The 27,235-nt window shown below is 44.3% G+C and overlaps 1 protein-coding gene across 8 annotated transcripts in view; it reads left to right on the top strand.

Annotated features, from left to right (window-relative positions):
• Positions 1-27,235, top strand: part of LOC102097274 (netrin receptor DCC) — a 412,480-nt gene that overhangs the window by 27,771 nt on the left and 357,474 nt on the right. For 2 of the 8 annotated variants that reach the window (XM_065044616.1, XM_065044614.1), the window contains 7 exons: positions 8,512-8,759; positions 9,686-9,878; positions 16,448-16,612; positions 17,151-17,206; positions 18,373-18,560; positions 22,966-24,121; positions 24,774-25,568. The gene's annotated coding sequence lies outside the window, so the exon portion shown is untranslated. The remainder of the gene's footprint in view (positions 1-8,511; positions 8,760-9,685; positions 9,879-16,447; positions 16,613-17,150; positions 17,207-18,372; positions 18,561-22,965; positions 24,122-24,773; positions 25,569-27,235) is intronic. The other 6 variants (XM_065044617.1, XM_065044615.1, XM_065044619.1 and 3 more) reach the window with 4 other exon arrangements.

Here is a 27,235-nt window from a genome sequence, read left to right as displayed (position 1 = left end):
TTTTTTGCCTGTGGTGACTTGGTTTCTCCTACAGGTTGGTGAGGAGTTGCTTCTTGCTTGCAAGGTAGGATTTGTAGAGGGTATGGTTGTTCTTTGTGGTTTCTTTCCTTCTTCCTTTTATTTTATCTTGTGTTTTCATAGTTATGTGGGTGCACATGTGATTATAACAGATGTTTAGTGGCTTTTTTATGTGATACTTTTATCTCCTGGAGTTTTTCCTGAGCTTTATGGGTTTGTTCTTGGGTTGGATGAGCACGTTAAGGGGGGAATCATGGTCCTGGTTACTGAGACATTACAAAAGCAATAATCCATTTGTTCACCCTTCACGTAAAGATGATTAATAATGAAAGTAACATTAGAAACAAACTCATGTTAATGTATTAAAGAGCTGCTGAGTAATTGTTTGGCAGAACATAATTTTAAGAAGTGCTGTCAACGTAGTGGCTACAAGTTGGTTTTATGGTCTGGCTGTGAAGTAAGGATGGTTTTGGATATGTTTTTACGCTAAAGGCTGTTCCAAAATTGTCAAAGGGATTTTAAACTGAAAACAATGGATTTTGGTAACCCCAGGGATGGGGTAAGTGATATAAATACATGGATTGGCTGTGGGGCAAGTTGACTGAGTGAATTCTCTTACTCTTTATCTAAAAGAAATGAATTTAAACTGAGTTTTCTCACGCTGCTTAAACCCGGGAGCTCTTCCTTGGACCTCTCAGGCCCTCGCTTACAAAGCTTCCTTAGAAATCTTGAAATATGATGCTTTGCTAATGTGGAGACTGTGTACCGACCTCCAGCTAATTGAATATTGACCTCATTTCAATAGACAAAGAGGTGATGACTGGCTGGGAATCTATCAGCTCCATTGGTCAGGTTGTATCAACGCTTCCTTTGTGCAGGGAAGAAAATGGCATTGGCCGCTGATGCGTAATTTTGGGACTGTTAGAGGTTGAATTACCCAAAGCTTTAAATCACTGTGGGTGGAGGTGAATGGGAATGAAATGAGAAGTGCCGGAGGGGAAAAATGAAGTAAGAACATCCTGTTGAGCGCCACCGAAATGTTGAGCTTAATGGTAAAAATATGAAAATATTGTTATAGAAGCGCACAGAAGAGGGGAAAGTGGGATAAATGGTGATGAATGTGGAGTTTGGTTTAGATCTGACATGTAAGAAAAGGTAAAGAGCAATGATGAAATGTGTGCAAATAGATTTTACTTGATCTCCGTGATACAAAGAACTGAACTACATGGGGTCTAAGCTTTCGGCTCCATGTGGAGAATACAGATTGACTGGGAATTGGGAAGTGGTGGGTAATATATGAAATATGGAGCTTAAAAGAAAAGACTAGAGGGCACAAATTAATCACTAGTTGCATTCTGGTTGGGGAGAACACCCTTCCATGCAGGTGTTTGATATGGGCCACTTGACTGCTGTTGTGTGCTTAAAGAGAGAAAACAGTCATTGAAGAGACTGGGGCTTTTTCTCCTGTTTCCATCTCATTATTTCAGCAGCCAAATTCCTTCAGATTGCTTGAAAAAATAACACAAAATCCAATTGCTCAGCTTGTTGGGGTCGTATCTGGAACGCATAGACCGCAGTAAAACTCATGTAATGTCGGAGTAGTTTTTTAGGTTTTACTAGAGGAAATGGTCAAATTTATGTCAAGTGAAAGACTTTTAGACAAACTCCCCAAATTTCTGGAAGCCCTTTTTCCCCAGGGGAATGGGCGGAGGGATCTTTTTATGGCTTTGTTAACCCAACCTTATCTACGGAAGCATAAACGTGCTGCTACAACACAAGATAGGAGTGGAGTGAAATGTCAATACCAGTCAGTGTAACGCACCAGTGGTTTCTGACACAAGAAAGGAGAAGGTTCGTTGATCTTTAACCATATTTTGTGTAGGAGAGACTTGACAGCTTTGCAACCACCTTCCATCATCTCCTCTTGGGGTACTTCTGGCCTTCCTACATGCCGTGGAGACAACTCAGGGTTCTGGGTAAGATGGATACACCTGTACCATGGCAGAATAAGTGTCCACAAGAGCTTATCCTGAAAATAAAGTCATCTTGTGGAAGGGTGAGCATCTGTTATCCAAGTCATCGGCATCTTGGGCAGCCTTAAAGCTTCTTGCTCCTGCCCTGATCCCAAGAATGGTTGGGATTTCTAAGCTAATTAATCTCGGCCTGAGTTCATTTGGCCAATGCGGAAAATGTTAATGCTTTTGGAGCCTGTTCTCAGGTGATCTGCAAGTGGTTCTTGGGACTGGGCAGCTCAAATAAGTTAATTGTAGTGGTGGCTTTTCTCCTTAGTGAAAGGAGTGAAATAGGACAATGTGCCAGACCTCAAGGTCATCTTTTAATTCTTCTCTTGTCCCCAAGATACTTACAGGAAAGGGAAAGGTGCCTAAAGAAGTGAAGCTTTTGGGGATCAACCTTCTTTTGGAAAAAGGCATTTGCAGGGAGAAGAAGAGCTTGAGACCCCATGGCAGGTTGAGGATCACTACATGGGGCAAGCGATCTACCGATGAAAAATGATTTCTGGGTCATCTCTGCAAAGCTTCTTGTATTTAAGCTCTTCTGTTGCTGTTCCAGGAGCTGTTGGTGCTTATGTGCCATATGCTCTTCGTGGCGAACCAGTGGAAATCTGTGTGTGAGCACAAGGTTTGTCTCCTATTTCTAGTAACCTAGTGCCTCCAGCAGAGCAGATGCGATCTGCTCAACTATAAAAATGGTCTCTTTTGAAAAATCACATAGACTGGCTTGAAATAACTGTGCTATTTGTGCTGTGGAAGAATAAATGGGTTCTGGAGCTGAAATGGGAAGTCCTGAAATAGTTGTGAGCAGAGATAGATCGAGGCAGCAGTTCTGACTTGAAAAGGGGGACGTGGGGCTTGGTCCTGAGAGAGGACCCCAAATGGAGAAGGGGTGTGAGAGGTGCACATCTTGTGTCTGTTGCTGCTTGTCACAACAACTGAAATGTGTTGAGCCCTTGCTGAGTCTTGTACCAGGGTTTACGTGGGCTTGGGTGTCCCTTCCTCAACCAAGACCGTTTGTGCTGGAGTGTGTCCCCTTGTGCCTTCCAGCAATGGGTGATCTCTGATATATCAGAGAGTCATCTTGGTTGGAAAAGACCCTCAAGATGGAGTCCAACCGTTAACCCACCCCTGGCACTGCCCCATGTCCCTGAGAACCTCATCTGTGTGTATTTCCAACCCCTCCAGGGATGGTGACTCCAGCACTGCCCTGGGCAGCCTGTTCCAATGCCCCACAGCCCTTTGGGGAAGAAATTGTTCCCCAGATCCAACCTCAACCTCCCCTGGCACAACTTGAGGCCGTTTCTTTGTGTCCCTGTGTCCCCTCAGCTCCTGTTCTCCAGCTGAACCCCCCAGGTCCCTCAGCCGCTCCCATCACACTTGTGCTCCAGCCCCTTCCCCAGCTCCGTTCCCTTCTCTCCACTCACTCCAGCACCTCAAGGCCTTTCTTGTGAGGTGATCCCACCACCCCTCTGGCGCCGCCATTTTGGGCCCTGAGGGGCTTCTCCCAAAACCGCCCCCAGGATTTGAGGTTTGGCCTCCCCAGGTCCCAGCACAGGGGTGGTCACTGCCCTGGGCCTGCTGGCCACACCAGTGCTGGTACCAGCCAGGATGCTGGTGGCCTTTTTGGCCACTTGGGCACATGCTGGTTCATATTCAGCCAACGCTGTCAACCAACAGTCTGTAGCTGTTTCTGTGCTGGTGTATGTTGTTACACCAGCAGTACAGGGATAGGAATGTTTCCCTTCTCTCACCTTAAACTGTGAGTTCACATTATCTTTATTAACTAATGGTGAATAATGTGTTTTCATAGTGATCATGATGACTCCGGTTTAACAAATCCAGTCATAATCTGACTCAAATAGCAGCATTTCTTAGCCAGGTGGTCTCAAATGGTGGGTAAAAGGAATGTTTCTCATTGCACCTACTTATTCTGAAATATTGATCAATGAACATTAAGATATTCAGTTTTCCAGCTGCTCTTTTGCCCAAAAGCTCTGTTGGGACTTGACTCCCTTCAATTCTCAGCACATGGGACACGCAGACTGAAGATGATGGTCCTGATTTTCATCCCTCCTTAGGGGAAAGAGCTTTCTTGATGAATACAAGCAGACCAGCTATGCTTTCCATAAAGCATGGGATATATTATAATAAGAGCATCATTTTAATTGGGAGAGACCCTCAAGATGGAGTCCAACCATTAACCTAATGAATTCTGAGCTGCGTAGCTCGGAGGAGAGGATGAGATTGGGACCACAACCTCCATAAAGCATCAAAAGTGCAGGTTTAGTGTTTGAGTGTCCTGTGCTTGTGGTACCTAATGGGAGAGTTAGGCTGCTGAGCCTTGTTAAGCTGAGGAGCTGCAGCTCCTCAAGTAAAGCCATTTAAGGTCAAGGAAATGCAATTTAGTGTTGAAAATGGCTTGGAACAAATTGTATTTGTCTGACTCTTGGAAACCAGGACAAAACATCTCGGTTTGAGGGCTTTTGAGATGTTTTATTTGGGATGAAAGGTTTATTGAGGGCTTCTGAGATGTTTTATTTGGGATGAAAGGTTTATTTGTCTGCAGTGTTTTGAGGTGTGTTCAGATTGCCTCTTCAGAACTTGACTTATTCCGAATCGTCAATCTTGGGATGTTTTGGTAAAAATAAAGTAGATTTGTTACCAGGTTTGTTGAGCTGAGTGGGTTCTGCTGCGAGCACAACACTCAAATACCTCATTGAACTCAAAGGGACCAGCCGAGTAACGCCGAATCCTCCTCTTGTGTCTGCGTCTCCCCAAAGTATCAGCGAGGGACCAAAAGAGCCCTGGTAAAATTGCTTTGTGCTCCATTAGGAGAAAGTCTGTTTGTTTCTGAAAGGAAAAGATGGATGAGCTGGTTATAACCTTCCAAAGGAGGCATGACTTCTAGTGGGGAGAATAAATCATAAAAAGCAGAAGTATCGCTAAAAGACAAAGCTTAGAGCAGGCAGAGCAGGCACGAATCACGCTGTGAGGGTAATTAACACAGGAAAAGTCCTTTCTGGGCTTGTGATGGGATTTGATCGAAACCAGAGCTCTATTTTCTTCAAATAAATCCTCTCACTGCATCCTAGACTGGAATTGCCCAGCCTTATAAAACATGGGAGCTGGTTTAAATGATTACCGGTTTCTTTCAGCATAAAATCAACAAAGATTGCATCTGATGAGGATAAGCAATGTCAGAAAAAGGAATTACAAGGCACTGAAGAGAACCCGATGTGAAAAGCCATTATTTTTTCCCCTGCATGGGGAGAGAAAAGCAAACAGCCAAAATAGATTGGCAAGTATAAATTTCCATTCATTACAAGGCTGAGATACAATTTGTCCTGGGCAGAGCTTTGGATGTTGGAATCAATTTTCTATTCAGGGAGATACTACAGGAAAATGAGCATTGAAGTTTGTAGCTGTCCATGAGTGCAAACACATAGACTGGATCTAAGGAGAAATTTGCTGCTTGAAGCACATTCCTCTTAATAAATTTGGATAATTCTCCGATATCCCCTTCTCCCATCCTTGGGGATTGTGTTGTTCTGTTAAGGAGAGAGATAAAAGCTATTTAAGTCTATTTTATGCCTTTATGTATAATCCAGCAGCCTTTACCACGTCTTTGCTACATGGAGCACGTTATCCCTCAGCAGGGCTGTTGTTCTGATTTCTAATGTTCAATACGCCGAAACTGGATGGTATGAGGAACCCACCTTCAAGTTTACAGGAGAGTAAACTAAAGAATATTAGAATTAATATGTTGTTGATAATTGTATTGTCTAATCAATATTAGATTGGGGTCTTATACGAGGTTGGGAAGGGGGAGATTCTGAGTGATGCTGCAAAGTTGTGGTCCAGCATAGAAGGCTTGATAGAAGTTGAGAAAGAACCAAGAGCTGTTAAGTCGGGGATCTGAAGGTGGAAATGGGGATGCTGGTGCGCAAGGCCATCGCTGCCTGGACCCCAAAATTGTTCCCTTGCCACCACCCAGCCCTGCTACCCAATCTTCGAGTCCTCCCAGCACTTTTTGGGCTGCTCTGCTAGATGGTGCTGTTGCCTCGGTTTCCGAGAGGAGTTTGTGAGCTGGTCCTCAGCAGATGGTCCTGGGAGGGGAATTAATGCTTATTCAATTAACTGTATCAGCCTGTGGTTAAAACAACATAAAAGGCTGTGTTCTGGGGACTGCGGAGAGCTGCTTGGAGCACGTCGGCTGCCAAACCGCGCTCGTCACCAGCCAAAACCATGGCTGAGATGGGCCAAAGCTCCTCCTGAAGCCGCTGCCGGGCTCAAAGTTTCGACACAAACTGTACGATCCCATGTGCTTTAAACAACTGCACAAGCAGCATCCTTAATCTCCCGGTATTAAAGGAACAAGGCAAAGCAAACTCTATGGGAATGTCAGGAGATTAGGACAAGAAGCAACCGACACTGTAGCCATTTAGTCTTATTTTAGCTCCATTTCGGCGGAGGGAAAACTGCTTTGAAATGGTATCGGGTAGAAATTTGCTCCGAGTTCTCTCTCTGCGAATCTGGAGGAACTTTGCTGCACTCAATGGTGATATTTAATATTCATGTGAGTCTTTTATTTGAGGAATATCCCCAAGCATGCAGCGTCAGGGCAGAAATGACTAATAACTAATGTGCAAGAGGCAGCAAATTCTGCTTGGGGGACCGAGGTCAATATTTAAAAAATGGTGAGATGTTTAGAACTGGCAAAAAACTGAGACAATATTAGAACTAGAGCTACTAAACCGTCAATCCAACAATCATCCAGGGTCTGCTGTTGGTGAGCATATTGTGGTTGGGCCTAAACTGCGCCTAATTTAAGGGTGTTTCTCTTAGCACGGTTACCATCAAGGCCAAAGTTGAGCAGAACTCTTGGCACTGAAATGGTTTTAGTCCTTCATATCTGGGTAAAATCCAGTGTTTCCCACGTTTGCACCTTGCATGGTCCCGGTGGGACTGCTGCTCGGTCGAGATTAACTAAATCCCATCCTAGTGCTGGGCTTGGTGTCTGTCGGGGACCAAGTTGGGGTGCTGGGAGATGCCCCCACTTGGTGCTATTTGTGATTCTGTGTGCGGCTTTGCAGGATTGAGGTTTTCTTGGAGCGGGTTCTTCCGAACACAAGTCCAGGGTAGGATGGATGGACGTGACCCTTTGTCTCTCCTGCTGAAGCCCTTTTACCTCACCCAGCTCATTAAATATTAATTGCTGTGGTGTCAAACCCAACTCTCCCACCTCCCAGCTGCCTGCAGAGCTGTAAAGCTGCTCGCTGGCCTGATAAATATTTAATTACAGCACGAAGCAGAGCAGCCCTGCTCGTGTGATGGCTGAGAGCACCAGGTCAGAGCACACTGGGCAGCCCCCGAGCTTCAGAGGTGGCCACTGGCTGTGCAGGAGATGAGGATGAAAACCCCATCAAGCAGGTAGTGATTTCCTTGTGTTCTCCACCCAAGGTGGTAGGAAGGTCGGAATTGGGGGATGATATTGTCGTGGAGGTGGTTCAGAGATCATAGAATCGTTTTGGTTGGAAAAGACCTTGAAGATAGAGTCCAACCATAACCCAACACTAAACCACATCGCTAAGAACCTCATCTGTGTATTTCCAACCCCTCCAGGGCTGGTGACTCCAGCACTGCCCTGGGCAGCCTGTTCCAATGCCCCACAGCCCTTTGGGGAAGAAATTGTTCCCCACATCCAACCTCAACCTCCCCTGGTGCAACTTGAGGCCGTTTCTTTGTGTCCCTGTGTCCCCTCAGCTCCTGTTCTCCAGCTGAACCCCCCAGGTCCCTCAGCCGCTCCCATCACACTTGTGCTCCAGCTCCATTCCCTTCTCTCCACTCGTTCCAGGGCCATTCTTGACATGACAGCCCCGAAACTGAACACAAGAGGCACTCCAGACTGTACAAGTGGGGTATCTGAAGTGTTTTACACACTCTAAGCTTGCACATTGGGCAGATGCACAGAGGACCTGGCGATTTGCAGAATAACTGTTGTTCCCTCAAGAGCCAACTTGGGAAGAACCCTGGTCCCCAGCTGCGGTGACAACCACGGTCTGCAATGTTCAATTTAACGGGTATATTTATAGCAGGCTTAGCTGCAGACTATAATGGCTTAGTGTGAGGTTTCCTTATATAATGGTGATGTTGCAGCACCTCGCGTTCCTCCGACAGTGAGTTCTACAGCTAATTTCTCTCCCCCACACACCTAAAAGGAATGGGAGCAGCAGGCTGCAAGTCTCTTAAAGAGAGACTTAAAAGCCGGCTCTGAACCTCAAGTGAATGTTGTAACAATGCTCAGTGATAACATGGCTTAGTAATCATGAAAAAAAGAGGCTTTGGGCAGAAGTGGCGGAGTTGGATGAAAAAATATTGAGTTTCTGGTGCTGTAACTAATCTCTGAAAGCACCTGCGCCTTGAAAGCAAGCCCTGCTATCTTAATTTTCAGAATAACTGTGTTAATATGTGTTTTCAGCACTTTTCTTCGGAAGAAACTCATCTATTACAATGTTAAATAGAGATTCCTGTAGAAGACAAACCCTGAGCAAGCAGGCAGTGGGACACCATGGATTATATTTTCCGATCAATCGTGTGAAGTTTGGAAACTATGCCCTGGAGGGCTGAAAATGTGTTTATTTCTTATTATAAGCTAAATCAGAGCAAAAGAGAAGCCATGGGTAGCATGTCAGCCCGATAGAGGAATCACAACCCATTCAGTAGCAGGTAATGTTAAGCACTTTTAATTAACTTTGCATCAGTATTTCTGACATCACCTTCTTGCGCTTCTTCTAATTTTGACAAATTAGTGCGCCTATTAAATGGAAACTTCTTATATAATATCAAGCGAGTGCGATGAAGTCAGATTGACTCGTTCATGGTAATTGCGACGATCGTAAAGTTGCTCAAGGTTGCTGTTTGTGGACATGCACCTTTTTGCACTGCCCTGGACCCGAGTGGTTTTGCTCATTTGCTCAAGTAGTGATCACCTGCGGATTAGATGTAGAATCTATTTTAAAACCTCCTTAATTCTGCCTCGTTAGTATCCATATCCCTTTGCCAGCTTAAGACATCTAAATAAATGAAATTAATCTGACGCAAGCTTTGTGGAAACAAGTAATTTCTTAACAAGAGCCAAATGAGTGATTCGCGATGAATAATTGAGCTGACGTCTTTGTTTTTTCTGCTCATGGAGCTTCAGCAAACAGATTGCTGCATCCTTCAATTAACAGCAGAAAGCTTTTGACAAATTTGGGGTGAATGTTCTCAACAGGATGGCTCATTCACAAAAAAAAAAAGAAGCCTCTTCAGCATCCAAAATTGCAGTTTGATGTGGTTTTGCTTTTGTGAGGAGCCGTGTGTTGACATGGAGACCCCACATGGTGAACAAGCCCCATGATCTTCTGCTCTTTGCTTGACCAATAACTTGATTTTGGCTGAAAGTGGGTCCCTTTGGCTGCTTGTGAGACCTGGTGATGTTGGGCACAGCTGGTAGGTGGCCACATGGACCCATGAGGGGTTGGGTGGGCTGTTGAGGTCTCCTCTTGCAAGACCCCCCGGTCTCTGTGAGCTTTGAGACCGGAGCGGACACCAGAATGTGTGATGTGCTCTTGGGTGAGATTGTCCATTTGTGCTTGTTTTCTTCCTTTCAGCCCAATTTCAGAGACGTGCATATCCTCCAAATCCACCGGGAGCCTGTAGATGTTGTCATCAACATTACACGAGTCACTCATTTTCATCCGTGGCAAATCTTGACTAAAATCTGCTTATTTAGCACCCTCTCGGCTTCCTCGCCGGCCTCTCCCCGATGACTGTTGGACAGCAAAGAAAACTTGAATTATTAAGGTAACACATTTTCACCAAGCTAAAACAAGCTGTTTATAAGACAGAAATTTGCAGAAAGGAAGAGATTTGTCAAGTCCTGAAATACAACCATCCATTTGAAGATGTGCTTTGAAGTCCCGTGGTTGCTGCCTTGAGATTCAGCCACCAGAATACCCCAAATAAATGATTCAAACTGGTTCTTCCCCAGTTCTTGTTGGGAGTTTCATAGCAACGTCTATGGATTTGTTGCTCTGGTTTGTGGCACAGCTGGACGTTCGGCCTTGCTCCAAATCTGACCACATAGGGCCAGCACCCAACTTGGGTGCAAGCGCTTGGCCAACTGTCCTATGTGTTCAACTTCTATTTATCCGATATTTATTGATCTTAAATTTTAATGTCGTGCTTAAATCTGGTTGAGTTTCAGTGGATGAGGGAAATATGTGTGTGTTCCGAGCAAAATGTGCCCAAGAAATAGGAAAGACATGTAGCTGACAAGATGGACAACTCTTTGGAAGGTCTTCATTGCTTGAGCGTCAAGTAGACCCGATCATATAAATCTGATCATTTTTTAAACCAAACTCTTGCAATTATTCAGGTACTTTATGATAAATCTTGATTGGCAACTTATATTGGATAGATGAGCCTCTTTTAGCACCAAAGTGATCAGGTGCGTACTTAAACCAAACTTAAAGCCTAAATTTTGAAGAGCTCATGGGGATTTGGAGTCAATTTTTGCCTGAGAAGGTTTGGTTGCCTCAAAGGGAAAACTCCCCCATTCCTGAAAATGAGATTTCTCTGGATTGCACCAAAAATGATAATACTTAGAATTAGATATAAAGGTATCCAGCAATTTGAAGTGAAAACCGTGTTTTCTGAGACACTTTCCTGAGATTTAAATAGGCAGTAATTGTCTTTTAATTATTAGATCAGTAATAGGCAATGTGTCTTAATCTGTTATGCTGCGATTCCTAAAACATATTACTATTCACCCCCTGGAATTGATTATATTTAACATGCATTAACCATCTTTTTAAATCACTCTAATATGTCTATTTAGGAATCTTAACTTATGCATTTAAATTAGGCTTAATCGAGGGGTTTGTGAAGCTGAAACTTTGGCTTTAGGGACATCTCGGGGGTTGTGGAGACGAGAGGTGAGCAGTGGGTATCGCTAATTGCGCAGCGGGACTGGAGGTTGAAAATGGCACCATAAAACTGGTGATTTACACCCAGTTCTGCCTTAAATCCCCCATTTATCCCTCCTCACCCATTTATCTGTGGGGATGCTGAAGGACACACATCCAGGGATGTCCTATGGTCCACAAAACCCAACTTTTAATGTTCGTTGGTGGCTGCTTTTGCCACCTAACAAATATTTGTTAGGTGGCAAACTCATTGCAAATCTGCTGAGGAATTGTGCACATTTAGCTCTGATTATGAACCAAAAACCCGCGTTTGCAGGAGGTTAATGGGCATTTTTCTTCCAGAAGTACTTTGGGACTTGGCAAAGATGAGCCGCTAAATTATTCAGGAGGAGTATTTATTTATAGCCTTGTGCGGAATGGGTCGGATCACTTATTCTTTGGGGTTTTTGCTTGGTTTTTAGCTTCTTTTTCCCCCTAAGTCAGGTTATAAATAAAATTACAGCATATTACAGCCCATCAGGGACTTGTCTCTACCCTATACACATCTCCCTTGGGATAATCCTGAGATTATCCTGTTCTGCTCTTGTTATATGTCAGTTTTCTCCCTCTTGCTAAAAGGTGCGTTAGTGAGGCTGTTGTGCAACTTAGAAACTTCTACCTAGAAACTCCTTGGATAAGTTGATATGAGGTTCAAAACACCCATCTATAGGATAGACCATAGACTTGGAGGAGCTCTGGGTTGTCCTGGGTGTTGAAATTCTCCTTGATCTTTTAGAGATCCAATGTTTGAGCTTTAACTCTCAATACTTATTTTCAGAAGGGTTAGTTCACCTCTATCCCTTGTGTGTGATTGTGTTATTGGGGCCTGGTTGAAGGGTTGGTCGAAAACACGCGTGTAGTTTGGTTTAAATTCCTTGGTATTTCGCCATTGCCAGATAAATAGCGCTTCCCCACAGATGCTCTCAGCTCTGACCATCTGCACACTCCAATTCTTTTCCATTAATATTTTTAATTAGTTAAAAAATACAATCGCTTCCGTTCTTTTTTTCATTAATTCCTCGATAACTTTGCATTTTTCATCATTCAATTATTTTTCATTGCCGGTCATTTATTTCATCAATCATTCGCTGTCACTTGCAGTACTGAATGAAACCAGAATACTCCAGTGTAGGCCTTTATTTTAAGGTCCTCCAAATAGATATTCTATCAGAGGCAATAATTCCTATTTCCCTTTGTATGATCTGACTTAAAGAGAAACCCCCACATTTTAGGACCCTCTAGAGATTCCTCCACCTTGTAGAAAACAATTCCCACCACTGATATTCTTTTTAGCCCTAAGATGGGTCATTCTTCATTTATTCTCATCAACGGCAAGTATTGGAGCTTCATTGAGGGTGTTTGGGTCGGTCAATATTAATTTTTAAAGGTAAAAATGATTCCTGAACTAAAACGAGGAGAAAACGCCCCCGTGTCCGAGCACCGCGGGTCCTTCCTCGCCGCTACGGAGAGTTCGCTCCACGCAATTGTCTCACTTAACCTCTTTGTTTAATGTTTTTAATGACTTCTTTGGTCTGTGGATATTTGCAACATTAACATAATTATCTATCTTAACATACTGTATTTGCCGCCTGCTGGGGATGAAACACTGAAACTAACACTAGTAGCTCATTAACAATAATGCTAGTAGCTCATTAACAATGTTGACCCAATTACATGTTGTGTGTCCCAGAGACAAATAACTGTAATTGCGACTCAAAAGTGATTTCATAAACACTGAGATTCTTTTTGAAATGCAAAGCAGGGGAGCATGATTTGAATTTTCAGTATAAATACAGGTTTAAATTAAATAGAGCCAATCATCCCACTAAAACAACATTTCGGTCGGTGCGGACGCCCTTTTGCCGTGAATTGATCCACAACGCGTCTCGTTCCACGGGATCAAAATAACATTCATGTTTTCCGTGCAAAAATGATACCGCTTGTAGCCAACAAAAGGCAGACATCTGGTAACTGGCAGCCGCTGCGGCTAGCAGCAGGTAGCGCTTTGCTTTTGAAACCAGTTGGATCATGGCGCATCCAAGACAATGGGAATCTGATGAGGCCTTGGATATAATCTGCTGAGATGTATTTTGTTTTTTAAAAGAAGCTGCCTAGATCACAGAAACCCAGAATGTCAGGGGTTGAAGGGCCCTGGCAAGCTCATGCAGTGCAATCCCCCCATGGAGCAGGAACACCCAGATGAGGTTACACAGGAAGGTGTCCAGGCGGGTTGGAATGTCTGCACAGAAGGAGACTCCACAACCCCCTGGGCAGCCTGGGCCAGGCTCTGCCACCCTCACCAGGAACAAGTTGCTTCTCAAATTTAAGTGGAACCTCTTGTGTTCCAGTTTGAACCCATTGCCCCATTGGTTGTCACCGAGAAGAGCCTGGCTCCATCCTCCTGACACTCACCCTTTCCATATTGATCCCCATGAATGAGTCCCCCCTCAGTGTCCTCTTGTCCAGCTCCAGAGCCCCAGCTCCCTCAGCCTTTCCTCACACGGGAGATGCTCCACTCCCTCCAGCATCTTGGTGGCTGCGCTGGACTCTCTGCAGCAGTTCCCTGTCCTGCTGGAACTGAGGGGCCACAGCTGGACACAAGATTCCAGGTGTGGTCTCCCCAGGGCAGAGCAGAGGGGCAGGAGAACCTCTCGGACCTACTGACCACCCCCTTCTAACCCACCCCAGGTACCATTGGCTTCCTGGCCACAAGGGCCCAGTGCTGGCTCATGGTCACCCTGCTGTCCCCAGCACCCCCAGGTCCCTTTCCCCTACGCTGCTCTCTAATAGGTCATTCCCCAACTTACACTGAACCTGGGGTTGTTCTGCCCAGATTCAAGACTCTACACTTGCCCTTGTTCTATTTCATTAAATGATGATGATCCAGAGCTAAATAGATTTGAGCGACACGATGCCCATGAGCTGCATGTGGACCCGAACTCAAGTATTTTTTTGTCTTTGTGTATAAAAAGACAAAAACATAGTGTTGCAGGTGAGCAATTAATGCTCCGGAGCATCTCTTTGCAGCACACCAACTTCTCTGCTGTTGTCACAGTTCAGGCCGCTTTGTGGCATCAGATCGTTCTCATTTTTGCAGGTTATTCCCGTTGTAGCTCGTACAGCCCCTGTTGGAGCAGCACACGGGCAATAATTAATATTTGCATCATTATGGCAATTCAGGGATGAGCGGGAGCCCCCAACTCTTTGGGACATGGGGCTCTTCACCCACACCTCATCCTCTTGTGGTTCTTTCCCCCCGTTTATGGAGCGAGATTTACTTTTAAAAAGCAACTTCAACGCCTCCGCCACAATATTGAATGACGTTCTCAAGATGGCTAGAATGGGTTTTTAAGCTTGAGAGGAGATGACAGCCCCGTCACGCGATACGCCAGCTGATGGGTAAATTGAAACTTCTCATCATTATTTATTGAAAACAGCGACTATAGCCTACCCAGAATTTTCAGCCTGACAGGGCTCATTTATTTCATATTTTAAACATTAAAAAAACAACAACAGGGGAGGCTGTCATTAAGATATCAGTGAATCAAGCCATTGAATGAGATAATTGTTTGCCGAAGAGGAGTTAGCTGAGTATTTAATACAATGTCAGCTTGGCTTAGAAGCAAAAGTGGTTGAATTGATGGCATTTTATATGCAATCATATCATTAGGAAATGATGTGTTCAAGAGGTTGGTCAAGCATCTGAACTTGCCTCCGGTCCTTGAAATAATTCCCTGGTCACCATCGAGTTGTGCGGTAACGTGGGATCCTCTCTCGATGTTTCCATTCCCATCGTGCTGAAGAGCACTAAACCATGTCCCTAAAGCATGTATTAATCCCCTTAGAGTTTAAATAATATATATATTTGTTCTTCATCCTGACCTAAGAGCTGTATTGATAGCAGAGACCCAGAAGATGACAGGATCGGAGTCTTTAAAACCACGTTCTCAAAGAAAAGGAGCAAATAGGTTGAATTTCCCCAGGTAAGGAAGCGCCTCTTCAAGCTCACGGATTTGCACAACAGATAAGCAGCTCCTCAGTCCTGCCTAAGTTCTTCAGCTTAACCAAGGCGCTGATTTACTGGGTGAAAAATCTCTCCTGAGAGAGGAATTTGAGTCCTTTGAGCGTCAATTGCGGTTTGAGTCCGTAGTGATTTGGCGATGAGCTGAGTTTAAGTTAAACCGATGCGGAGCGATTCACCCCAGCGCTCACTGCTCTTCTAGTTGGACATCAGTGAAACTCCAGCCCTGAGCTGGGGTTATTTGGCTTGTGGGTAATATTTCCCAATTTTGTGCTATTTCTGAAAGAAACTCAACTGGAGAGCCTGGAAATGGAGCATTGGGGATTTCAGCAAAAAGGGGAGCGCGGTGTCCCCCTTGGGTGGCTTCTGCCACCACCCGGGGACCAGCACGTCCCTGCCAGGGTGAGGAATGAGCGTCGCCACAATTAAAAAGGCAGCTATTGATTTTGTGCTTATTCCCATTGACGGGACATCACAGCCCGGGAGATCTAATCTGTGACAAGCCAAATTGCCTCCGAGCTCAAGGATCTGCTGGACTTTGCCCGTTCCTCCTTTGCTTTTCCATCACGGGCAGCTCTTTGCTGCTTGGGCGTGAGAGCACGTTGAGAAATGAAAATCATTAATATCTTTATTATCTTTGAGATGCTTCTTCAAGAAAAGTGGTTAAAAAGTGCCCAGTAACTACCTGGAAGAGCTTGTGGTACCATGGGTGGTGGTGGCACCACTGGTGATGGGACTCAATCCTGGCAAAGCACAATATGAGTTGACAGCTAAATTAGCTGCTGCCAATCACTCACTTGTGATCAGCGCTGACAGAACCGAGCGAGCTGGGAACAAAAGAGACGTTTTGTCGGAGCTCGTGGTTATTTCATTAACTTATTACAGTTATTATAGTTAGTATTTCCAAGCAGCCCCTGCTGCTGTGCTGCCGTAAGATGAGGTGCTGCTGAAATAGGCAGAAAACCTGGTGAAAATGTCTATATATATATATATATATATATATATTATTTTAACTGAAATTCATATTAAGAGCAAAGAGGTGATGGGATGCTACTGGGGCACAATCCGTTCCATGAGGCTCCCGATCCCCGAGGTTGATGTGAAAGGCAGGTTGATACATGTACCAAGAGCAACCACGGTGCTGTTGCTTTGGAATAATGCATCTGAGCTTTATACTATGTGGATATATTTTAATTCCATATGTTACATGCACATATATTTTATGCATGCTGTGAATCATCTCTGACTCCTGAAGATCATGAATGCCTGTCCCTCAATCAGTTACGTTAAGCCTCTCTCTGTCAGAGACCTCCTTGCCATGGCAGCATTTGGGCAAGATTTAGCTAATAATTACCTTCTGTTCAAGGAAAATTATGTTTTGGCAGGAGAAATCCTCCTCAGCATCCGCTGGGCAGCTTTCATATCCACCTCAAACCGTCATTTACTGGGAGTCCGCGTTGGAAAACGGAGCCGGGATTGCGACTGTAGCACCTGATTTAGAGTTTCTTTTCTCTGTGGTATGAGAAGAAATCTCCAGCGAAGAGCCTGAGGTGGGTTATATGACCCTGGTCTCCGTGTAGCGTTTTTGTTGTAGAGAACTGGAGGTGATTTTCTGATCTGGAGAAATAGTTATCAATAGGTACCACGCACACATCCATCAATCTGGGTCTCCTTCGTGGGAACTCTGTGCATTATAGACCGGGTCTAAACAAGCTGTTCTCTGACAGCCCGACAATAATAACAAAAATACGGCTTTTCCAGCCTTGTGCAAGCTCTTCATCTCAGCGTAGCCCATAATTTCATCTGGGAAACATGAAGTGGTTCATCAAGCCAAGTTGCAGCGCTCGGTCCTTCCAGAGCCAAAGCCAGGATTGCCGTCTAACTCCTTTTCCCATCGGTTTCTTGTTACTACCCAAACGGGCAAAAGTCTTATTTACTTTTGCTTTAACGTTATTTTCACTTAACGTGCAGACTGCTGGCGAGTTTTGTTAATATACTACTTGTCGGAGTGTTTAATGTGTGTTTGTAAAACAGCTTAGAGATCATTTGCTGTTGCTATTTAATTGTTAGTATTATGCTGCCTTGTAGGACCTGATGGGGATTCTCATCATTGGGACACCATGGAAGGAGACCAGGAGGGGAAGGTGAGAAGCATCATGAAGGTGCCTCTTAATAGAGGACCCTTTGACACCACTTTTATTACAGAAAAACCTTCTGTGCGTACAACAGTTAAGCTGAGACTATTGAAATAGTTAAGCCTAGAGCATTGACTTGTATTTTTAAATCACGCTGCGAGCACTGAAACCTGAACTTGGAGATGTCTGACTTTAAATGCTCATATTTTTAAGGTCTTTTAAGCCGCCGTTGCTTTGCGGATGTCTTGGAGTGTTTTATTAAGGTGTTTATTGGATTTACCGTGGGCCAATGGGTGTTGGGAATCTCTCCCCACCTTAAATCTCAGCCCATACCTGAACCTCAGCCTGTCGTGGTGTCTTTGCACATCACAGTCCTTAGAACTACATCTTATGTGCTTTAATACATATATTTTTATATGTTGAACATGAACTTTGTGGAATTTTCCATTAGCTAAAACATTTTTGGGAGGAGAAAATGTCCCAAAAGGCATTTAGAAGCAGCTCCACTCATGATTTCAAAGTCACTGCTCATGGCCAAGCGTGAGCTTAGTTATTATTTCTACAAGATAACGAATCAGCGCAAAAAGCCTGAAACACAACTTTATTCTGGTGTATTTATTTTATTAATACTTGTAATTTGGGGCTCATCCAAAGAACTGAAATTGAACTCATCATGTAGCTCAGAAGGATCAATCCAGGACAAGCTTTGGGTCAAACCCCTTTGCAATCCACTTAATTATCGCATGGTTTTAATTAAAATAGTTGTCTGAGATTTGTGTAGGGTGGGATATTTCTGGAGAGAGGGTGTGATGCCAAGGTATGATGTACGTGGGTTTCTTTGGGACAGATGAAGTTATGGATGTCAGCGTTGGTATCAAGACTATCAACTCATACTCAGTATTATCAAGGGCAATTGTCTCCAATTTTGACTTGACCCCTCAAAACCCTTCAGGAATCTCTTAGAGACAAACATCGGAGACCAAAAACTGAGCGAGAACACAAAAAAGCACCAATCCCCAAAGCGTGGAGCTGTCAAAATATCAAAAGCATTTTACAGCGGCGGCGGAATCTCGTGTTTTAAGTAGAAAAGACAAGAAAATCGCTCACGGAGACCAACGTGATTTAGTACCAGAAAGTGTTATACTGGACTAAATATCACTTTTCTCCACTTTTAGCCTGGATTGGGTTCAGTTTCTCCTCCGACCGGCACAAAACGCTCCGGGCTTGGTGCTGATTGAGCCGCTCGCCGCGGCTCTCGGGTCCAATATCAACGATCGCCGAGCAGCAGCCGCAATCCCAAGCACCACACGGTAAAGAAGCCGTTTCCAGGCTGAGAAGTCTCTGTAACACCAACATTTTACTGGTAAATCTAATAAGGAACTGGGGGGAAAAGGGAATTTAATGGTTAAATGCCTACCCCGCTTCCCCAAAAATAAGACAGGGTCTTATATTAATTTTTGCTCCAAAACTTATTACTTTTTTACATGTGTGGCTCTCTGGACACTATTTTAAATTGACTTTTAAAATTAAGTGTAACTAGGGCTTATTTTTGGGGGAGGGCTTATTTTTTGAGCATCCTCAATCATGAAAAAATCACACTAGGGCTTATTTTTGGACTAGGGCTTATTTTTATTTTGAGTATCCTTGATCCTGAAAGAAAGCATGCTGGGGCTTATTTTGGGGGTAGGGCTTATATTTTGAGCATCCTCAATCCTGAAAGAAATCATGCTAGGGCTTATTTTGGGGCTAGGGCTTATTTTTTGAGCATCCTCAAAAATCCTGAAAAATATCACGCTAGGGCTTATTTTGGGGGTAGGGCTTACTTTTATTTTGAGCATCCTTGATCCTGAAATAAATCATGCTAGGGCTTATTTTTGGGGAAGGCCTTGTATTTTGAGCATCCTCAATCCAGGAAAAAAAAAATCACGGTAGGGCTTATTTTTGGGACTAGGGTTTATTTTTGGAGCATCCTCAATCCTGAAAAAAAAACACGCTAGGGCTTATTTTTTGGACTAGGGCTTATTTTTATTTTGTGCATCCTCAATCCTGAAAGAAATCACGCTTATTTTTGGGCTAGGGCTTATTTTTTGAGCATCCTCAAAAATCCTTAAGAATATCACGGTAGGGCTTATTTTTGGACTAGGGCTTATTTTTATTCTGAGCATCCCCGATCCTGAAAGAAATAACGCTAGGGTTTATTTTTGGGTTAGGGCTTATATTTTGCGCATCCTCAATCCTGAAAAAAAAATCACGGTAGGGCTTATTTTTGGACTAGGGCTTATTTTTGGACTAAGGTTTATTTTTGGAGCATCCTCAATCCTGAAAAAAAAACACGCTAGGGCTTATTTTTTGGACTAGGGCTTACTTTTGGACTAGGGCTTATTTTTATTTTGCGCATCCTCAATCATGAAAGAAATCACGGTAGGGCTTATTTTTGGACTAGGCCTTATTTTTATTTTGCGCATCCTCAATCCTGAAAAAAAAATCACGGTAGGGCTTATTTTTGGACTAAGGTTTATTTTTGGAGCATCCTCAATCCTGATAAAAAATCCACGGTAGGGCTTATTTTTGGGGTAGGGCATATTTTTGGACTAGGGTTTATTTTTGGAGCATCCTCAATCCTGAAAAAAAAAACACGCTAGGGCTTATTTTTTGGACCAGAGCTTATTTTCGGACTAGGGCTTATATTTTGGGCATCCTCAATCATGAAAGAAATAACGCTAGGTCTTATTTTTGGGATAGGGCTTATTTTTGGACTAGGGTTTATTTTTGGAGCATCCTCAATCCTGAAAAAAAAGACACACTAGGACTTATTTTTTTGACTAGGGCTTATTTTTGGACTAGGGCTTATTTTTATTTTGCGCATCCTCAATCCTGAAAGAAATCACGCTAGGGCTTATTTTTGGGGTAGGGCTTATTTTTAAGCATCCTCAAAAATCCTGGAAAATATCACACTAGGGCTTATTTTTGGGGTAGTGCTTACTTTTATTTTGAGCATCCTTGATCCTGAAAGAAATTACTCTAGTGCTTATTTTTGGGGTAGGGCTTATATTTTGAGCATCCTCAATCATGAAGGAAATATCGCCAGGGCTTATTTTTGGGGTAGGGCTTATATTTTGAGCATCCTCAATCCTGAAAAAAAATAATGGTAGGGCTTATTTATGGGGTAGGGCTTATTTTTGGACTAGGGTTTATTTTTGGAGCATCCTCAACCCTGAAAAAAAAGACACGCTCGGACTTATTTTTTTGGCTAGGGCTTATTTTTGGACTAGGGCTTATTTTTATTTTGCGCATCCTCAATCCTGAAAGAAATCACGCTAGGGATTATTTTTGGGGTAGGGCTTCTTTTTATTCTGAGCATCCTTGATCCTGAAAGAAATTACGCTAGGGCTTATTTTTGGGGTAGGGCTTATTTTTGGACTAGGGTTTATTTTTGGAGCATCCTCAATCCTGAAAAAAAAACACGCTAGGGCTTATTTTTTGGACTAGGGCTTATTTTTATTTTGCGCATCCTCAATCCTGAAAGAAATCACGCTTACTTTTGGGCTAGGGCTTATTTTTTGAGCATCCTCAAAAATCCTAGAAAATATCACACTAGGGTTATTTTTGGGGTAGGGCTTACTTTTATTTTGAGCATCCTCAATCCTGAAAGAAATCACGGTAGGGCTTATTTTTGGACTAGGGCTTATTTTCGGACTAGGGCTTGTATTTTGAGCATCCACAATCATTAAAGAAATCACGCTAGGGCTTATTTTTGGGGCAGGGCTTATATTTTGAGCACCCTCAATCCTGAAAAAAAATCATGGTAGGGCTTATTTATGGGGTAGGGCTTATTTTTGGACTAGGGTTTATTTTTGGAGCATCCTCAACCCTGAAAAAAAGCACGCTAGGGCTTATTTTTGGACTAGAGCTTATTTTTATTTTGCGCATCCTCAATCCTGAAAGAAATCATGCTAGGGCTTATTTTTGGGGTAGGGCTTATTTTATTTTTGGGAAAGGAAGGTAATACAGAAAATACCCCGAAATACCCCTTTTCCCCCCCCGCCTCCTCTTCCCCCGCTTCCCCCCCCCCGCCTCCCCCGCTTCCCCCCCCCCGCCTCCCCCGCTTCCCCCCCCCCGCCTCCCCCGCTTCCCCCCCCCCGCCTCCCCCGCTTCCCCCCCCCCGCCTCCCCCGCTTCCCCCCCCCCGCCTCCCCCGCTTCCCCCCCCCCGCCTCCCCCGCTTCCCCCCCCCCGCCTCCCCCGCTTCCCCCCCCCCGCCTCCCCCGCTTCCCCCCCCCCGCCTCCCCCGCTTCCCCCCCCCCGCCTCCCCCCCTTCTATAGCTGATGTTAAATATAGATATACTCTGATATAGAGCTATTTCTGATACCCACTAAAGAAGGTATGTGGAAGGTGTTCTTACAAGATCAGGCCTTTCAATTGTTTTCACCTAACTCATAACAAATAGTGTCGTATTTATTCATATTTGATTTCTCTGATATCAAATCATTAATGGATGGGTCCAGGTGTTTATAGCCCCACTGATACACTCTTGCTACTCTTGCTACTCTATGTCACCTCCATTAGGAGAAATTCCCATTCGTTATATTGGGGAATGGATGAGGATGTTCTGTCAGATCCTCCCTGAAGTCTAAATGGAAAAGCAGATCCAAACCCATCCAAAAAACCCACAGAAACCACGAAGTAAAAGCAAACCCCCCAAACCATTAAAAGCTTCTGCATTTTAGATAAGAAATAAAACAAGACCACTTAAAATTCCCTTGTGCTGGATGGGAGATGCTGCTCTCCCACCCAACACCACCTTTCAAAACGTGATCCGCTGCTTCAAATCCCAACGCTTGGATCCATTTCTTCCCAATGGATCCCAATCTTCTTTTTTTCCCCAGCAGAAATCAATTCAGACCAATCAGAGCGTTGGATTAGTGAAGCTTGACCTGTTAAATTGAATCAGACATTTATACAGCATCCGATGGTCACCGCGTTGACCTTTTTAATGAGAAATAGGTCTATTAGATCAGTTTGACTCCCGGTAAGATATTTTATGAATCGGAGCGCCGCTTTCCATCATTGAGACACGTATCAAGTTGAGAGGGACGGTTACAACACAATGAAGTCAAACGAGCTTTTGGATGTGGAGACAGACGCCGACCTGCTCAGTACATTTTGGCCTCTGCGCATCCTTGAGGTCCAACCTTGTGTTGTTGTATCACCCATCGCACTTGGCCTAAAATTAAAGGCGCTTCAAATCAAAAACTGGCTAAATAGAAACGTTTTGTCCCGGCTTGGGAACAGTTGCCTCTTTGTTCCCTCAAACCACTTAATAGCTCTTTATTTTATTGAAATAGTCAGGTATAGACTTTTCCTACAGGTTGACCGGCATCCCTGGATGGGGACACGGTCCCCAGATCCTTTGTGACAAATAGAAATGACCATTTTCTAGAAAGCGAATAGTCAATCTTAAATTTCATAGTTGCCATGTACAATTTTCCCCTTTATTTGGAGAAGGTGAAACGAGAGAACTCAATTCATTATTACATTTTAAAATACGCAGTGGATTTCACTGGATTGTTAGTTGAGGCCGGCTCTTCCAATGCTGTTGTGTGACATGGATAGAGCTGGGAGCTGCTTTACTTTTGGGTGTGTGAAAGATGAAAGACTCCTTTAAGCTGTAATCATTGAAAACACGTGTTCTTGCTGATTCACGCGGGGGTTCCTCTTAGAGCATCATCTGCTGAAATTCTGCATCAAATATCTGTTGTTACTTTCCAGGTGCGGCGGTCGCCGTGCTGCGATTTTTAAGATCTCAGAGGTGTTTTCTATGGAGATGGGAAGATGTCCAAGTGCTTCAAAGAAGCGGAACCAAACAAGCTTGAAGGAAGCAAAAGCTCATTGTGAAGGCGGTTTCTCCTTGGAGGAAAACGGTGACTTTGGACCAATTTTGTTCAGAGTTGGCCCCATCCATGACTCTTGTGCCCCCTCTGAGACCTCGTTGACTTGCCAGCTGCTTCATCATCCCAGGAGAAGCATCTTGAGCCACCCAGATGAGAAGATGAGTTGAAGGAGCCCAACTGTGCCACTTGCCTCCCTGGGGCACCATTGGTCCTCCAGCCATTGGTGTCTCCATGTCTGCCCATCTCCAGGAGTTAGTAGCCTTACAAAAATCATTTAAAAGGAATTTAGAGGGATTGAAATGAAGAAGCAGCAATTAAAACCATCTCTATTAATTTTTGGAATAATATGATGAAGTTAGAATTAGAAACACCTTGTACCTTGTAATTCTGGCGCTTGCAGACATCAGCTTGGAGGTGCATCTGCACGGTCTATACGTCAACTCTTCGGTTGTCTCTCAGTATGAAGGGAAAGGGTATTTGAAGATGGTGAGAGATGGGTTTGCCGTGTCCCCCGTGCCATCCCTGTCCTCTTGCCACCAGCTTTGCCCCCCCAAAGCCCCCCAAGAAAAGCAGGAGGCAAAAACGGTGCCCGACGTGCGAGAGGAACAAACGCAGCCAACCCATCGGCAGCAACATGACTCATACCCTGCGAGCGAGGCGACAAACAACTTATCCACGTCTGATCCGCTAATACATATTTATTCTGTTAACGAGGAATTCATTCCTGAACAGACCGCTCGGGAGTTGATTTATAGCGCAGTCAAATCAAGTCTGAACAAGCTGCTAAATTCACCTACATAAATCACAACAGTTTTGGTTTTGCTCTGGGCTGTGGGGAAAATGGGAGCTGAGCGAACGTGGCACTTGGTGACTGTTGATAATTAATAACAGTTAACGAACAGCACGAGCAATGCTCTATTATTGAGATCATTACGAACACTGATAATTATTTTACTATTATGACAGCGAGCATTCATAATAATGATGATGAACAACGGGGACCTCGGTGCGTCCTCGTCACCCCGAGGGCACAGGTGAGTCGCTCGGTTGAATGGGTGTCACGAAGGGTAAGATGCTTTCATTCCTAATTCATGGTGGGTGTCAGCATAGATGTGTAGGTGGGTAGAGACCCCCATCAGCATCACCCCTGGAGAAGATGCACAAGATAAAATTCCTTTACCTTTAATTTCGATCATTTTAACAAACAGCAAATAAAACACCCATGGATTTCCTGGGAGGGCCAAACTTAGGATGCATGAATTGCACTAAAGCTTTAAACTCCCTTGATTAAGTTTCTCCGAGAGGTTTAAGTGAGCGTGTCCGCATTCAGATTCAAGTTAATCTACAGTTTTTCGTAGACATCATGTTTTAAAGCTCTAAATCCACAAAAGGCTTTTTTTGAGCCTTTTGCCTGGCTGTGCCCGCCCGCTGACGCTGCTGAATTTAATGTGTTGATGATACATTCAACCCAGCGCCGTAAATAGTCGCTAAATATTCAGCGGAGCCTCAGCTGCCTCCTCGCGCCGCGGCCCAAGACGAGCTCAGATGGTGACATTTCCCTCCCTAATCCCTTTACTCCTCTTCCCATGCAAGGGATTTGTTTCAAAGGATGCTAAATGTCACCAAAGGCCCCTCAAGCTTGTAAAACTGTTTAAAAGTTATATTGTTCTTTTTTTTTCTGTGAAGGGGACATAGTCTGCAGTGCCACCATCCTCTGGAGAAGAGCATGGGTTTGGTGGCATCTCTTCTAGATGTCCAATGTGAAGGTTGATGCTGATCTGGTGAGACCCAACCTGGACTTCTGCGTCCTCAACACAGGACAGACATGGACGTGAGGAGCCACGGGAATGACGAGAGGCTGGAGAGGACAGGCTGAGAGAGTTGGGGTGTTCAGAAGCTCTGGGGACACCTTATTGCGGCCTTTCTGGACTTGAAAGATGGGGCCTGTTCAGCAGGGCCGGTTGTGATAGAACAAGAAGTGATGGGAGATTGAGGCTGGACATGAGGAGGAATTGTTGGCCCTGAGGGTGGTGAGAGCCTGTCCCAGGTTGGCCAGAGAGGTGGTGGATGAACCATCCCTGGAGACATCCCAGGCCAGGCTGGACGGGGCTCTGAGCACCCTGAGCTGGTGAGGATGTCCCTGCTCATGGCAGGGGGGGCACTGGATGTGTTTTGAAGGTCCCTTCAACCCAAACCATTTATGATCGTATGGAGGATGCTGTGACTACTCATCAGGGTGAAGCCCAAGTGATGCTCAACTGAGGATCAAGACCTTCTTCTCCAGAAAACCACGCGAGATTATGACATGATGAATAAAATACATCCACTTCAGGGGAAGATGGAAACCACGCTGAAGCTAACAAAGCCAATTCTGCGTCTGGAGGCTGGTTAGTCCTGGCTTGAGTGAACTGTGACGTCGGGGGAATGGCATCGCACAGAAGAGGAAAGGAGGATGATCTGGTCATGTCGTGAAGGGAGTTGGTGAGTGTTTTTAGCTAGATACATCAATATTTTAGGGTAGAGGTGGCTACTGTGTCCAGTTTTCCATTGCAAAGTGAGGCAGCAGTTCTGGTTTGAGAATATAACATGTAAAATTAAGCTCTCTGAGATGGGGACCAGAGAGATTTCTGTGGGATTGAAAGCCCCAGAGGAGTCCGTGGACAACAGTTATGGCCACAAATTAGTCTTTAATTTTTGAGGTTTGAAAGTTGTCTAGAACAGGAGATGCTCCATCTGCACAACGCTGTTATCTCAGGTGGGTTTGAAGAGAAAAAGCATTATCGGTACAACAGTAGAAGTAAAGAACGGTCTTTCCATTCCTTCAAATGTTCCAGTTGTGAATGTTTTCCTGAGCTAAGTACAAAAAGAAGCAGAGTTTTGTGTCAAGTGGCAATTCAAACCGAAGACGACATCCGTATGTGTTATTTGGGCTGTTTCTCTTCGATCAGTTTGAACGCCACAAAGTGAAAACCAGTATTTCATTTTAAGGATACTGCAAAAGCATTTTTTCACCGTTTAAAAGCTTTTTTTTTACCGGGAACTTGCTGAAAACAGCTCTTGGCAATGACTGATTTTGGTTTTGATGAATAAGAGTCCTTAGACCAGATAAATTTTACTGGGAAAAAGGCCATTTAGCTCGGTCGCCCGTGTCGTGGTACCTTGGCTTGTGTCTCTGGGCAACCGCTGAGCTGGGTCTAGAAGGACTCAGCTTTACACCCAGCCTGGGGCTTAGGAATTCTCCGTACTCATCCAATACAAACCAAAGTCAAACGTATTGCGGAGTGTTTTGTTTTATCCCGCACAAACACAGGTTTATTATCCACAGAAAGCCATCACTGCATAGATGAGATTTTATTATTATTCTTTTAGCTTCATCCCAAACAAGTCTTGTTGTTTTAATAGTTTCTACACGGAGGAGGTTTATCGACCATATTTCTTAATTGTGAGCCGAATGTACTGAGCATAACATTTCAATGGAGTTCATAACGTTTTGCAATAACGCTTGCAATATTTATTTAGTCAAACGCTTGAATGACATCTGTTCATGCCGGATACATTGATGCAGGTTTTTGCTGTTTTGTCAGAGGAACGGGCACACTTCTGTCACTTGATATGAAAATCCTGCCAAACGCCGACAAAATCTGCTCCGTGTTTCGCCCCCCGTTCCTCCTTTTGTTGTCTAATTAGTGGAGTTGCAAGAGCGACTGAAGGTAAAGTCTGCTAACGCATATTTTGGAAATTGAGATCAATATCTTTGCGAAGCCGTATGCACGTCTCTCCAGGGGGGTTATTTAGCCAGTTAGTATTTGTGTTGATAACAGCACCGTGAGTTCTGGTTGATGTCAGGTTTGAAAAGGTACGGGAATAAGCGATGGCGTGAGCGCCGAGCTGGCGTTTGCGGGAGGAACGTGCTTCGTATGCTACGAATCTGTGAAGGAGAAGGGTAAATCAAACGCAGGACTCGGATTGTCCACATTTAAATCTTGGGTTCATCTCCAAGGTTACAAACATTGCAGGATCTTGTCCTTTGCAGCAACCAAGTGGTTGGTGGACCCATGGGTGCCAAAGGCCACCTCGTCATGTGTGGAGGTCCAGAAGAAACGGTTGAGGTTCTTAGGGACGTGGTTTATTGCTAGTGTTGGGTTGTG

The sequence above is a fragment of the Columba livia genome, chromosome W (genome assembly GCF_036013475.1).
Source record: "Columba livia isolate bColLiv1 breed racing homer chromosome W, bColLiv1.pat.W.v2, whole genome shotgun sequence".
NCBI lineage: Eukaryota > Metazoa > Chordata > Aves > Columbiformes > Columbidae > Columba > Columba livia.
Note: the sequence above shows the minus strand (reverse complement) of the source record. Positions and strands in the feature narration are given on the sequence as shown.